Source organism: Acanthisitta chloris, unplaced genomic scaffold (genome assembly GCF_000695815.1).
Source record: "Acanthisitta chloris isolate BGI_N310 unplaced genomic scaffold, ASM69581v1 scaffold15132, whole genome shotgun sequence".
Lineage (NCBI taxonomy): Eukaryota > Metazoa > Chordata > Aves > Passeriformes > Acanthisittidae > Acanthisitta > Acanthisitta chloris.
This window is the reverse complement of record NW_008660079.1, coordinates 69,683-85,589: the sequence shown is the minus strand read 5'-3', so window position 1 is coordinate 85,589 and position 15,907 is coordinate 69,683. Positions and strand designations below refer to the sequence as shown.

At 38.9% G+C, this 15,907-nt stretch overlaps 1 protein-coding gene across 4 annotated transcripts in view; it reads right to left on the bottom strand.

Annotated features, from left to right (window-relative positions):
• Positions 1-14,585, bottom strand: part of ZFYVE28 (zinc finger, FYVE domain containing 28) — a 79,611-nt gene extending 65,026 nt beyond the window's left edge. For all 4 annotated transcript variants that reach the window (XM_009069687.1, XM_009069686.1, XM_009069688.1 and 1 more), the window contains exon 1: positions 14,451-14,585. The gene's annotated coding sequence lies outside the window, so the exon portion shown is untranslated. The remainder of the gene's footprint in view (positions 1-14,450) is intronic.
• Between the last annotated feature and the right edge of the window lie 1,322 nt (positions 14,586-15,907).

Genomic DNA, 15,907 nt, shown 5'->3' with positions numbered 1-15,907 from the left:
ATGTCATACCCTCTGATTTAACAAACAGGATTTCAAAGGACACACAGAAGTCCTGGCTTCACAACCCAGACTGCTGTTTCACACGAGAGATCCAAAGTCTCTCCAGACAGCAGAGCTCCATGGCTTTCCCTCCAGTCCACCTTGCACAGCTCCCCAAGGCTGTGCTTTCAGACTCTTTTTGCCTCATCAGCTAACTGATCATTACCCATTGGCAACACAGCCCCACAGAAGCACTTAGGCGGGAAAAGACCTTCCAGAACATCAAGTCCAACCATTAACCCAGCACTGCCAAGTCCACCGCTGAACCATGTCCCTAAGTGCCACATCTACAGCCTTTTAAATTCCCCCAGGGATGATGACTCAGCCACTGCCCTGGGCAGCCTGTTCCAATACCTGACAACCCTTTCCACGGAGGAAGTTTTCCTAATACCCAAGCTAAACCTCCCTGGTACAACTTGAGCCCATTTCCTCTTGTCCAATCACTTATTACTTGGATGAAGACACTGACCTTGCTACAACCTCCTTTCAGTAGTTGTGGAGAGCGATAAGGTGCTCCCCCACCCAATCTTCTTTTCTCTAGGCTAAACAACCCCAGCTTCCTCAGCCTTTGCAGAGACTTCCTGCCCTCCAACAGATCAACACTCCTGCCCAGCTTGGTGTCATCTGCACTCACTGAGGGAGCAGCACTTGATGCTCCACTTTCCAAAAGTAACTTAAGATTTTTCTATGTATGACCTTTGGGAAGTAGCTCCTAGTTTAACCTAGCCCACTGTAGAATAGTACCAAAACTCACCATGAGAAGGCAGCTTGGATCTCTAGCAATTTAAATTCTGCATTGCCACAGCCCAGCAAGGACGACTCTGAGTAAACCAAAGAGGAATCCCCATTCACAAAGGGCAGAAAGGGGGAGATGTAATCATGAATTACTGCCACCTTCCCTTTGCCTTCCCCTACTGCAGTGAAACCATTCTGCATCCCCAACACATACAGTGCTGAGCTGGCTTGGAGCCAGCTTTCCTCCCTACAGTTCTCTGCTGCAAATTAATTCCCTGACCTGCAGTGCACAGCATTTTCAATCCACGCTGTCAATAGTCTTAGATAACAGGCAGTTTCTCAGAATGACCTATTTGATCCATATGAGCAATTGGAAACACATGAAAAAACTTGTTAACATGGGAAACTACTATATAATACTACAGTACTAAACACTATTAGGATCCTATTTTCAAAGAAAAAGTATCTTACTCTATTAATCACTCCCTACATAAGATCAAATACGAAATGCAGAAAAAAAATAAAATTCCTGTTATTTGATGGAGTTGTACTGATGGTTCAAGTTACAGATAAGCATTTTATATTTTCTAGCCAGCATGCTAATTATTCTATAGTGACCAAAAGTTTCCCCACAATGATGAAGAAAAGCTGTTAAATGGAAATTTTAAGAAGACACAATTAATTTCTTGACTGATCAGAAACATTTATTGCTGCACATTTGTTTTCTACCCAACTACAACATTCTGCTGATCACTTAACATTACTATGGAGGAAAAGGTAAATTTAAAATCTGTATTTGTAGCCTGAGTCCAACAGATACAAAAAAAAACAAATCTTTTGATACTTATGGGTTACTTAGTGTATTTAGAACAATTATACTCAAGTTCATTGCCTTGATTCACAGTAAAGTATGGTAAAAACATATGAAAGGGTTGACAACTCTGCCTGTTTTCAAAATAAATGTTATAAGCTTTCACTCAATGACATACCCAAATAGCAAACAGGTACCTGACACCAACTGTTTGAAGATGTCAGGCAGCAGAGAAGACATCTGTTGGAGCAAAGGAACACAACTCACACAAGTAATCATTACTAGGAGTAATGAAACCACAAATGTTGCAATCAGTTATAAAACAACAGAGCTGGAGATGAAACCCTAGAGCAAAGACACCCAGATTCACAAGCTCTATTGTGACAGATAAAAAAGTACAGTAGAAATGTGCGTTGTCTCGGATTGAAGCTTAATCTTGACATCACTTTAGAAAGTCTCTTCTCAGTTTCGCTTTCTTTTCTAAACTAGCACTCTCCCCACCTAAATTAAATTGAAAGACATTGTACAAAAGAGAAAAAATTTCTTTGAATAAGGCTTAGCTCACTCTCCTGTTAGTCAACTGCTTAATCCTTCTGGCACAAGTTTCTGCTTTCCTACCTCTGCATCAAGTCTCTTAAAAATAGAACTTTGGAGGATTTTTCTCGAGTCCACCTGTTCTGTTATGTTCCAGAAAAAGCCTCACAAACAGATACGATTCAGAAAACAAGCATGATTGCCTCACCACAGATCAATGAGTAACACCCAAGTGTTCCAGGACAACTGAATGGGTTGGAGAGAGTCTGCTATTGGTTCTGACTTTTCCCTCTACCGTTCAAAAATATCTTTGTCTACTACAGTTTCTAAACTTCTGGAACATTTAGGTGTCTTTCTGTGAACTTCTTCCCTCGATCTCAGTAATTACCCTGCTGTCTCCTTCACTGACCTCCACTAACATAATGTCACCAGAGTTGCAAATTAAGCAGCAAGAAAGACTTGGCCATTACTTTAGCTAGAAGTACTCTTGGTTCAATCCACACTGTTTAACCTTTATATCAATTAACAAAGTAACATCAGGAATAGACTCTTGCCAACTTTTAACCAATCATTAGGTTTCGGAAGCCAACAGGGAGTTTCTTACAGTTTTGGCTAATTTGTTTGCTTTAATGAGATCTATTTCTGCCTAATTCTACAAGAGAATGTTCTTCAATGGACAGATGCAATCAAACATGAAAACATCACACCTCTGAACTGCCTCACTGCTCACAGCGATTATGGTACATCCTCCCACTTTGCTCTTGTCAAGAATGTTAATGATACAATTAGTATTTCTTAGAGAACTCACTGCTAATCCACTATGGCACTGTCTTCTGAGTTCTTTAACAGTTCTTCACAGATACCTTCTTCATCAAGGGATGCTCATTAATGCTGACTTCCTTTGTAAAATCTGCTTCTCTTCAGCGTGGATACAATCCAGATAAAGCACAGAAAGAAACGGTGTATTTTTGTCCCCCCTAGAGGCTTCTTATTCTCATACCACTTAAACTTATCAGGCAATAGGAGACACCTTCAGATAAGTTTCTTTTACACCTGAAACAGGAAGCCACTTTTCATCGCAGACTGACAGCAAACGGCGTCAGGACATTTTGCAGTGTCAGCGTTTGGTAGCATGGCCAACTTGAGAACCTTATCTCACCTACTTTGCAGCTTTTGTCCCCACCTCTGGGCTGTCACAGGCTGTCTCACCAGTACTCTCAGCACACTTGTACCAGGGGCACGTGTGAATGGTTTCAGTGCACTGATCCACAGTAACCCAGGTCATTTCACTGCTCAAGTTCACAGAATGACTCTGCAAATCCATGCACCAGCACAGCAAATACGTGTGTCAGTACAGCTGAAGAAGTGCTTCCTAGAAGTGTAAAGCTGACCACAGCTGATTTAAACTGGCCATGGATAAGGATCTATACACCCAGCACTCTCTCCACGTCCATGTGCAGATGTTTCTCCAGCTGCATGTCAGCACTTTCATGCCATCAGGCACCCACATACACAGTGAATCGACAGGACCGTTTGGCTGAGAGTGTGACCTCACCAAAGCCTCCTCTAAAACCAAACTTCCAGGTGATCCCACCTACCCCATGCACTCCCTGCTGGAACACAAGCCAGGTTTCTGGCACACACACAGATGGACACTGGAAGTAAGGATAGATGATGTCACCTCTTTTGAAGGCAGCACGGTCTCTTAGAAGTTTAAACTAATGGGAAGCTGTGCTTTGAGGGGTGCCATGCTAAAGTGTAGGGATAGGATCAAGCGTAGGGTAAACCTGGAATAGAAAACTTTTAAATTGACCCTGCCAATGGACCATGAAATAATACCTAAGGAACTATGTGTGATAACACAGGATTACACATTTGTGCGTGTTTAGGCTTTTTTTATAAACATCAAAAATTATTTACCTTGTTTGCCCATACTCACCTACACAGCCAAGCAATAAAGCTAAGAGATTACCTCAAACGAAAATGTTTCTAACATTTCTATTGAGTGCACAAGGGCTTGCTGGAATCAAAGACTGGGCAATCCACATGCACAGCTGCTAAAGCTATCACAGGACTCTGACCAAAACCTCTCAAATCTACATAAATATTTTCTTCTGAAATCACTCTATGCATTTCCATCAATACAGTTATAGACCCAGCAATAGCAATCCCCAGCAGTGGTAGATTTAAAAGCCTTTACCTGCTAGGAAGGAAAGAACACACATGTGCTGGTTTGGGCTGAAGAGGAGCTACCTTTCTTCACAGCGGCTAGCATGGGGCTATGTTTAGGATTTGTGCTGGACACAGGGTTGAAAATGCAGAGATGTTTTTGTTGTTGCTGAGCAGAGCTCACACAGAGCCAAGGACTTTGCTGTTTTCCATACTGCCACACTGGTGAGGAAGTTGGGGGTGTATGGGAGACTGGAAGAAAACACAGCTGGGACAGGTGACCCAAACTGACCAAAGGGATATTCCATACCATAGGACATCATGCTCAGTATATAAAGTGGGAGGAAGAAGGAGGAAGGGGGAATGTTTGGAGTGGTGGCGTTTATCTTCCCAAGGAACCGTTATGCGTGATGGTCCCTGCTCTCCTGGAGATGCTGAACACCTCCTGCCCATGGGAAGCAGTGAATTCATTCTTGGTTTTGCTTGGGTTGTGTGTGCAGCTTGTGCTTTCTCTATTAAACTGTCTTTATCTCAACCCATGAGTTTTTCTAGCTTTTACCCTTCTGATTCTCTCCCCCATCCCACTGGTAGGGGAGTGAGGAATCGGCTGTGTGTTGTTCAGTGTCTGGCTGGGGTTAAACCACGACAGTCCTTTTTTGGTGCCATTTAAGCATTAAAAAACAATGAAAAATCTGATTTCACTGATTACAGGATTAATTGAGAGTTATATTGAAGTTGTGCAGATGTAGACAAAAGACAAAGAAAGGTCAATGTGGAATTATACCACCAATAAAGAGTTATAGGCAACAGTAGTTCAACTCAAAACTGCAGAGTCCAAATCTCTGAAGGCCTTTACTCTAACAGAGTGTTCAAGCATCAGATCATTTCTACTGTCTATTTTAAACGAGTGACTTAAGGTTCTCCTAAAAATTTACATCGACATCATGCTGCCCTCCTTCTTGAGGAGGGCCCTCACAATTTTCTTTTCTCAATCATAAAATATTATTTACTTCTAGCCTCTTATTTGCATTGCAGAATAAGCCAGACAACCACAAATATATTAATTAGATCTACTGAGAGAACTTGTCACATTCCAGCTACAGGGTTAAATTATTTTACGATCAAATTTGCAAAATCCCTATGGAGGACAATAGTACAAATAATAAACAAGGCTGACAGTGAGGCCAGAGGTTTGTATGAACGTGTGCAAATGGAAAATACTTTCAAATCCCAGTTATCACGTGATTCAAAAGCAGATATGACTCTGCAAGCCTGCTAGGACCTCATCCTTGTTTGTTTATGTCTGCATCAGACCTAAAAAGAAAACAAAAAATAAACCCCACCAAAAAAACCCAACGTAAGATCTTCTCACAGTATCAGAACAATTCTAAGGCAAAAATCACAAGAGCTTACGTCAAGAAGGCAGCTTAGCTCAGAGCCTCAGTTGCACAAATCAATTCAACAAGCTTTGCAGCCTAAAGATGCTCATCACTTAACACTTCTACATGAACTATTACACTGTTTTATTATGAGCACCATGTAAGTGGAACAGCAACAACTTGAACAGTAGTTACAGATACCCCAGGGCAACTGAGAAATCAAAGAATACAAATATCTGTTGCTTGGTATTTGCGTAAGTAATCTTCAGGCACAGAAACCTTGAGAACTCTTGAGAACTGAAAATGTATTCTCAGGGCAAACCTAAGAATTTATATTGTGTACATCACAGGGTAGTATCAAGAGCACTACGTTTTTAAATTAAATTCTGGGCTTTTTCATTCTGTGCAATATGGAGCAAGAAGCAGTACCACTACGTAGGCAGTTAGCTTTATTTGCTTTGCAGTGTGAGAAAAACACGTACTTGGGGTAATACTGCTGCTGTTCACCTCAGTGCTTTTACAGGTACTGAAAAAATAGCACTACTGTGTACAAAATGGAAATCCAGCAGGAGAGAGTAGGTGGTACGAGCTGAAAGGCAAGCTTTCTTAACCAAGAGCACATTTTCTGCATCATTCATTTCCAGGAGTACATATTTCCCAAAGCCTTTAAAATGGGAACTTTGCATGTGTGCAAGTAGTGCAAAGCCTTACCATTGGAAGCCTGTTCTCCACCATCAAATTTGTCCTTATCACAAGCTTTTGTCATATCAATCATTTCAAAATCCTTTGAAGCAATATTAGCTTGCTAATACATGCCATACTTTAAAAAAATGAGCAATTCTTTTAATTACTGTCTTAAAACCTGCATTATGTTGTGTGGCAACGAGTTAGCACAAATTCTTTCCAAAGCACAAGCTGGGGACAGAAGACAATCAGTGCATCTTTACACCAGAAAAGGAACTTGGAGTTATGACTGAACTATTTAAGCTTCTCCTTCTATGTCTAGTTATCACGTTACAATGACTGAACAAACTACCTAAGGGGTAACAATTTATTTTCTTACCATCACCAATTAGTAGCTTATTGTAAAATTATACACTAATAGCAACAATAGGGCAGTCTGAAATGAATCTGTTCTCTCAAACTCCAAAATATTTTGCAATCCCTCCTTCTAATATGTTGTGTCCAAAGTTTAATGTAGGTAGCTATCTATGTAGATAAATACCTAAAGGATTTCATCCAAAGGCAGAGCACGAGGAGCCAGCAAGACGAGATCAAAGCTGTGGCCGAGTACCAGAAATACAGCATCACGGGCAAAAGTGATGTGATTCTTGGGGATATCCTAAGCCAGGAGTTGGACTTCAATGATCCTTGTGGGTCCCTTACAACTCAGGATATTCCACTCTATAATTTTATGATTTTGTTTAATGAAAACCTGCTTATGACAGTCTGACACACAAGAAAACAAAGTTGCACAATATTCCATAAAATATTCTTCATCATAATCCATTCCCATGAAATGAATTATTTCATATTAAAAAAACCAGCCTTTAACTTTCAAGTATGCTAAGGTCACAATGAAAATTAAATTCCACTGCTAAGAACTGTCTTATAAATTAATAACTTGCCTTCTTGTCTTTCTTATCATACTTCCCCAGCATTAAAGAAAAAATAAATAAACGAAAGGGATTTTCTTATATGATTAAGTGTAAAAGCTTCTAACAGAAGAAAATAGACTTAATCCCCAAGTACAGAAACCTCACCAAATAAATAATTTGCAGATATTTTTCATCTTGCTAACATGCTGCTACCATGTGCATATGGAGGAACAAAGGCAAATTGCAGCATATTTAAGTCATGAGACTACATAAACAATTCAGTGGCTGATAGTAGAATTTATCCTTGTTTGCAACAGTAAAACGAAAAAATTTAAAGTTTCGCAAATCACACTGCAGCAGAGCTGACAGCAATCCTCTGATGGCACTGCTGGGGCCTGTGCAAGAACTATAGAGCCCCTGATAGTCAGTCACGTCACATTACATTAATTCCTACACAACTGGATCTCTTGTAGTCTCATACTTCACAACTGCTGAGAAGAGTCAGGCTTAAAATGACCTGGCTCCACTGTCCTCATTTAGCCTTCAAATGCTCTGGGAATTACAGCAGTGTGTCTCAGGTCCAGTAGTTAATTCAAAGTACCAACATATCAATCGTTCTTTCTATAACAAGTATGATTTGGGGCAGATAATCAAGCACTAGGAAAAGAAACAACATCTTTTTTTTAAAAAACAGAATGTTAGAAGACTTCAACACCTCAGAAATGAAAAGCCTTCTATGGCTGTGTTCTTCCTCACCAAGAAGAAAATGCTGTATTTTTTGAGTAAAACTTGTGACCAAAAAAAATACTGTTCTAATTGAAGTACAGATAAAATATTAATCTTGCTCTCCTATTATTAAGTCATGTTTTATATGGATGACTACCTCATCTTCCACCAAAGACAGTGGTTCCCACAGCAGTTTGCATGCAAGGAATGTGGTCATCACAAACAGATGGCACAGTATAACCTGGCACCACAGTCCCTTTAGAAACAACCTATGGCTTCCCCAGCATGCACCATTTAACATAATTACATCCCTTTTTTCACTGATAAAAAATTAATTGTGTTTTGTATACAAAGATAAGTTCCCCTTTCATTATTTAGCAACTTGTCAATCTAGCTTCAGTTTCACCCTTGTGCATTATTGATTACCACCTGTGTTGTCATTTCATGCTACATCAACTTTTATTTATTTTTAAATATATATAATTAAAAAACTCAAATGTCACACACTGAAGATCCTTTCCATTTCCAACTACACAAAAATCCACGTATGCTCTGTGACAGAACTCACTGCAGCTCAGTCATGGCTCTCCTCCACTCTGGAAATGTTACTAGGCATTTTGCAAACCCCGCAACGATCTGAACACTGTATGTGGTAGTGTTGTTTTGGGGGTTTTGTTTCTTTGGGATTAGGTTTTTACTGGAGCTTTTTTGTTGTTGTTATTGTTGGTGTTACGGAGGTTTTTTTAATTAAAGAAAAAACATCATAGAATTCTGCCCCAAACATGGTACAAGCTGAGGTAAGACAACTGGACTCGTTTCCCTGTATCAGGCTGAAATTGGTAACAACTTCCTAAAGTGACCCGTTACCAAACATTATCACTGCTTCAACAAGAAAGTAAACCATACCAGATGAAGAGCTTCCCACCTTTTAGATGTCTTATCCATGCATTTCCATCTTCAGAAAGCAAATAACATCTCTAACCTTTTAAGATGCACAAAAAGCATATTTCAAAGAAAAAGAGTATGTATTTTCTTCTTACTCAAAATTTACAAGTCGATTCAACAAGTCCAAGTGCAAGGTCCTGCACCATGTCAGGGAAATCCTCAATACCAATATGGACTAGGTGATGAGCAGATTGAGAGTAGAACAGGGCTTTTAGGGGTATTGCTAGATGAAAAACTGAATGACCAGCCGGGCAAGGGATGCGACTGTCTCCCTCTAGTCCAATCCCTTGTGAACCCCACCTGGAAGACTGCATCCAGCTATGTGGTCCTCAAGAGGAAAGACATGGACCTGTGGAGCAGGTCCAGAGGAGGCCACAAAGATTATCAGAGGGCTGGAACTCCTTGCCTATGAAGACAGGCTCAGAAAGCCAGTATAACATGCTACCAGTCAATGCAGTGTCCACCACTCCTACCAGTGAGCCAGAAAGAGTCATGTTTCACAAATCTTATGAAGCCCTATTTTACTATTCTGTGTTTCAGTGCAATGGGCAGCAGAGCTGGGCAACTCTGTGGTTGGCTTCAGGTCAGCGTCCTAACGGGCAAATTCCCTCCTAGTGCACTTCAGCAGATCAAGTTACACACTGCTGAGACACAATGTGCAGGAATAACGTTGATAAAACCATGCTGGGAACTGACTCATATGCTATTCTGAGACCTCACTACTGTACACAGAGAAATAATTCTGAGTGTACTGAAACAACAAGTAAATACTATGATCCTGAAAATATTTTCACAATGGGAAGTACTTACACACAGGTTCAATGTTACCTATCAAGTCCTAACAAATCTCTGGGTTCAAAACAAAGGGCCTTTTATAATCTTGACTCTTAGACAAAACCAATGAAATTCTGCAATAGATAATAATAAACCTAACTCCATTTAAATAGCTGAGAACTTGTTTTAAACCAGTTTATTGGCTCAAGAAACAAAATATTAATCAATGTGAAAACATCAGTGATCAAAGCAAATTAATTTAGAGAATGATCACAAATGCATAAGTGAATAATTCAAAAGTGTACATTAAGTACCATCACTTCTTATGAAATTCACTACCATGTGAAGATGTGAGTAGCATAGGAAGGGACACCTTATTATACCACCAATACAAGAATACTGCAGTGATTTGTGATGCAGGGAAGAAATCCTTCAGATGAAGCAGCGCTGCATATTACTCAAGATTCGCTAACGCAGGGATGGTCTTCTTAAGGAAAAAAGTACTTCCCCTCTATTAGCATCAATCAAGTTCAATAAACCAAAGTATGACATTCTACCTACCCTTTTGTTCATTTAAGAAAAGCTTAAATAGCTTTTCATCATGCATCTCTGCACACTTCAGTTACTGTTAATTTGAACAGAAATCAGTAGAGAAAGAAGTGTTTTATTCTGTTAAACAGGTAAGATACTGTAGTGATAGATATGCTATACTCTTCTAATATTTTACCACTGACATGCAAACACCAAAGCAAAACGAGGGATGTCATTTTTATAATAGGCTACTATAACTGGAAAACAGTGCAACATCACATTGTTGTGAAAATACAAAGCCATTACTTCAATTCTTACTCACAGATAGATGCTACTCAGTATCTTGCTGCACAGCCAACCCACAGTGTTTGAAATCCACACTGCAAGATCTTCAGAAATTTTAAAACATTAATTTACTGTTCACAGTGTGATTCTTATCAGCAAATAGCACTATGGCAAGACAGACAACATTCAGAGCTGCAGCTCTTTTCTAAGGAAGCATCAACAGTCCTGAAGACTGAAATTGTGTATATATCCACAAGAGCACCACAATGCACCACACCTTCAACTTAACAAAACTGGCAGTATTAGTCAAGGTTAGAGAGAAAACTAAGTATGTCCACTATAAAGCACTACATCCTTTAGACAGTCACTTTCTGGTTGATCTGAATCTCTTCACACACTACAGTAAACTTGGAGCTCTTGAATAATACTATCCTAACTTGAAAATAGAGACAAAGACATAAAACTTAGCTCTTTAGATATGGTTAAGATCCAACCTAATATCCAACTTCTCTTCAAAATGAATCACAGTTTGTAAGACATGTGGGTCTTTCAAAAAACTCACACGAAAGGCACTTCCTTTCTCTAGCTGATAAAATAGAATTTCAAAACATTATCTGCTAATCAAGCAGACACTTGCAGTAAACCATCTGAGAAGAAGCAACCCAGGAACAATCAATTCCAAAAACAGATGAAAAGCCAGAAGAACGTGGGATTTTAGAAATCTTTGTCACTATAAATACTATGCCTCTCTAAAATCCATGGAGGTAAAAGTTTGGAATAATCTGGAAACCTTAACACTACATGGGAAAAACAAAGACAAAATGGGAAAAAAAATCATGCAGAGACTGGGACTCCGGTTGCCTCTGTTCTGTGGTCACAAGATACTTTCCAAAACCACTGCTTGAAGAGGCACAAAGTGCACATTTCTAAATAAAAGGTCTCAGAATTGCATAGCTGTTGTTGCAGATATCACACTGCAGCTGCTACCCTACTTTCACATGCATGACCTTCCCCTACAACCATTTTGATCCCAGGGCTGGCTCTTAGTTCCCCATCATTCTTAAACCCCTCCATACCTTAGACTAAAACCAATTTTTACTCCTACCATACAATATCTGATTAGCAAAGACCTACATTCTGATACTTACTAAAATGCTGCTCCTTGCCTCATTTGGCATTTACAGAACAAACTCTTCAAAGAAAAAAGAAAAAACAAAACCATTGCTTTACGCAATGTACTACAAAATAAGTTCTAATTAGCAAAGCCATTTTTGACATGACATTTGATGATGATCTGACCTATTCTGCAGAACTTTGAGAATTACAAATGACAAAAATAGCTACATGGAAAAAAAATCTCCATCTTTTCTTTCAGCTCTAGCAACAGATTGTTTCAGTAGCAGCAATCTGTTTGACAAATGAAGAGAAATTACCAGACATCAGAAGGTATTAAGAGTCACAAGGTGGTGGGTCACTCTAGAACACGCCAAACAAACTGACCAAAGTGCTCCCAGAGTCTGCTCTTCTTGCATTCCTACAGGTGAAACATTGAGAGAGGCTACTTTTTTGAACAGATCAGCTCCTCACACCCATACTACAAGAAATGAATTGGTAAGCCTGTGCATCTGCAGAGAAACAGGAAAAAAGTTGTGACTGTCAGGGATAAAATAACCAACAAGGAGATTGTCTTGCACAATTATATTGTTCATCCACCTATATTAGCAGAAAATCTTTCCTAAAAAAGCCAGTCTGGAAAGAATTTGACTAGGAAGTTTGTGGAACGTCCATTTCTGGAGGTTTCAAAGAACACATCAGGTAAATATTTGTGAAGAGTGATTTAGATACAACTGATCCATCATAGGGAAGACTAAAGTCAGTGACCTTTCAAGGTAACTCTCACCTCTATTTTTTTTTCCCTCCAAGTCACTGCATTTTTACTCTTACCAAACTTAGAGCTTCCAGTTTGGTAAACCCTTAAACTCCCCATTTTTCTCTAGGGACAGTACAGCAGAAAACTCTGAAGATATTCAAAGCAGACAGAAGTATTAGAATTATTTCTGACATAACAATGCATTGGCTGCCAACACTTTCTCCAAGTGCTCTTCAAAATACTTCACTTCTAAAATTCAGTTTTCCTGCAAACAAGCACATAGCACATGACTTTTTTCAACAGACTCAGCTAACTTAATGTGAACATTTCCTATGACAATCAGGGCACTTTTCTTGAAACTCCTCTTAACTTGATTAGTGGTAAAATTTTCCACATAATGAAGTTTGGTATGTTTTATTAGTAGTAACAGGAAGAAATTCTAGCAGGGGTGAATCAAAATCCATTCTTTACACTTAACTATACCATTTTTTACTTGGCAAAGATGTAAGTGAAACCTAATTACTATGGTCTTTCCACTTAGAATTGCCCTGAGGTGACAGGAAGCGTTTACTTTTCGTGCAGAAATCCTCCTACCACCTGGGCATGGTGTACTCTGGATTTGAACCCACTTTGGCTTAAAAGTTTTTTCTTGGGTGTGACTGGGAAAAGAAATATCAAGACACTCATGCATGTACAAAGTGTACCACAAAAGTAGTTTCCGCCTCTAAAAATTAATTTTTATTGTTGAAAAACTTGATGTAGAATGGCATACAGTGTGACAGGGAAAGTTGTATTTTCTCAGTAGTTTCTGAATTGTTTTTCTTAATAAACTGTCATGGTTTAACCTGGTAGGCAGCTAAACACTACACAGCTCTGATCAATCCCCTCACCCCAGCAGGATGGGGGAGAGAATCAGGGAAAAAACAGGTAGAATTCATGAGCTGAGATTAGGACAGTTTAATAGGATTAAAAAAAGGAGGGAACAACAAGATCTGTAAGAACAATAATAACATACAAAGCAAGTGATACACAACACGGTTTCTCACCAACTGCTGAGCAATGCCCAGCCAATTCCTGTGCAACAGCCCCCAGACAGCTTTCCCCCTAGTTTACATGCAGAGCAGGATGCTATGTGGTATGGGATATCCTCTGGCCACTTTGGGTCAGCTGTCCTGGTTTTGTCTCCTCCCAACTTCTTGTGTGTTCCCCCACCCTACACACTGTCAGGGCAGTATGAGAAGCTGCAAAGTCCTTGAACACTTAGTAATCATTAAAACATCGGTGTCTTATCAACATTATTCTCACTCTAAATCAGAAACACAACAGTGTACCAGCTAAGAAAATTAACTCTATCCCAGCCAGAATCAGGACATAAATCAAATCAGGAAAACATGAAAGTATACTGAGAGTTAGACTTGGCTGAATTGGTCTTTGTGGTCTCTGGTTCCTCTCCCTTCAAGTCTAGCTCAAAACAGACATATTTCAGCAGATGTTGTTAGAAATCTCTTTTGCAGGTGAACTGTATTATACCACGGGAACTTAGAAACAGATTCATACTTTTGAAGTAATTTACAGATAAAAACCCTCTTCTGCTTCATTCCTTGGTAGCTCCTTTCCTCTCCAGTATTATTTCCATGAAGCAGAGAATATTCTTTCTGAAAATAACAGCAAATCTACAAGCTGTCTGACTGTAATTCATTTCCTAATGAAAGCTGAGCAGCTACAAATGACACAGCTATTTGTTGCTGCTCAAAATTTTGAAATATTTGAAATATTTCTCATGCTTCAGTAAGCTCTGAACGCTTATGTTATTTAAAGGAAACAAAATGTTCAATGTGTGTTCTTATATAAGGGAAAGTATCAACACTTTTAAATGAGATGTAGCAAATAAGTTCATGGATAGTGTTTTCAAAAATATACCCTTTCAGGTAAGGACAGGCAAATACCCACCAAAGGTTCATTTTAAAAGGATTTGACAATAAGAGCTAATTATTATAATAAATGAAATGTACATAATAATCTCAGTGATATCAGCAAGGAACCATTTTCACTACCTGACAAGAGCGAAACTGGTTGACCAGCAGTGTACATCTCTGTGGGTCTTTTCTTCCATCCAAACTGTCCAGTTCAGCTGCTACTTGATTTAGTTCCTCATCAGCATAGTAGAACTGAGCAAGGAGCTGTGGGTCTGTCCTCTGTATTGGAGACATAGACAAAATTACATTATTTTTACAAAAAAGCCCTATATTTATCGTGATTATTTTTGTAACATATAAGCCAGTTAATTAGTATGCCAGCATGGAAAAGAATAACCTTGAGATATTTACACACGCTCAGAAAGTCTTTGTACCTTGAAGAAAAAAAAAAACCCTCTCACACAACAAACCTGGGATATTACTCAGCTACCGTTATCTCCAAAACCACCCTGAAATTCTCACTACTTGTAGCATAATTTTCTGGTGGAGCAAACAACTGAATCACAAGTTTTGTTTATGAAACAAAAGCAGATTTCAGTTCTAGGCAAAATGAGACAAAGTCACTTTCCAAGTTAAAACAAGTTCAAACAAACCAACCATCCCAAGCAATGGAGTAATATATCAAACACTGGTGAGCTTTGCAACATCATGCACAGGGCTGTTGGTCAGAATCCTCACTCAGAGGATCACAGGAATGAAGCCACAGAAGGGAAAGATACTGAATCTACCACGGCTAAATAGATGTAAAGACTTCATAAAACAAATAATAATATGACTAAACATGGCATTACACAGAGAAAACTATGCCACAAGTCTTTCAAGTGGCCAAGAACAGAGTTATCACAATGGATTTTTGGCCACATGAAGACAGAACAGCAATTGTAGTAGAAAGAACAGAAGCATGAAGGAATGCATCCTCAAAAATACTGAGAAATATTAATAAACGTTTACACCTTAAAAGGAATTTTAAAAAATATTAACAGCTGAGAATTCTGATGCTTATGAAAGCTTTCATCAAAATATTTAAAAAACAAGGGATCAGTGAGTGTGAAAGGAGGAGATAAGAACTTCACTGTTCAAAGAGAGCAGAGATACAAGTGGGAGGAGGGAGGGAGTAGCTTTTTGTGGATGCCACCAACTTGGGGAAAGATTCACGGGCTCAAATAAACACAACCTGTTAATATTCTAAAGAAGTAGTCAGAAAAATGTACACAAGGTTTGCAGAACATGTGTATAAAATAAAAACAGTTGGTTTTAATCACAGCATAAGACACATAAGACTATACTAAGACTATATTAAGACTATACTGTTGACTGGAAACTAGAATTAGCTGTCACTAGATGAAAGAAAAAATGCCTCATATCATGAAAACAAATAGCTGCAAAGTATCTGAAACTGATTCTTCATGCACTGAAAAAGTCAAACAATGCAAAAATCCTTTTAGAAAGACTACACTAGGTATAGAAACAGAAAAAACAAAGACCAAGCTGCATGAAAGCAATTCACAGCAACTCAAATATTTGAAAAAAATAAT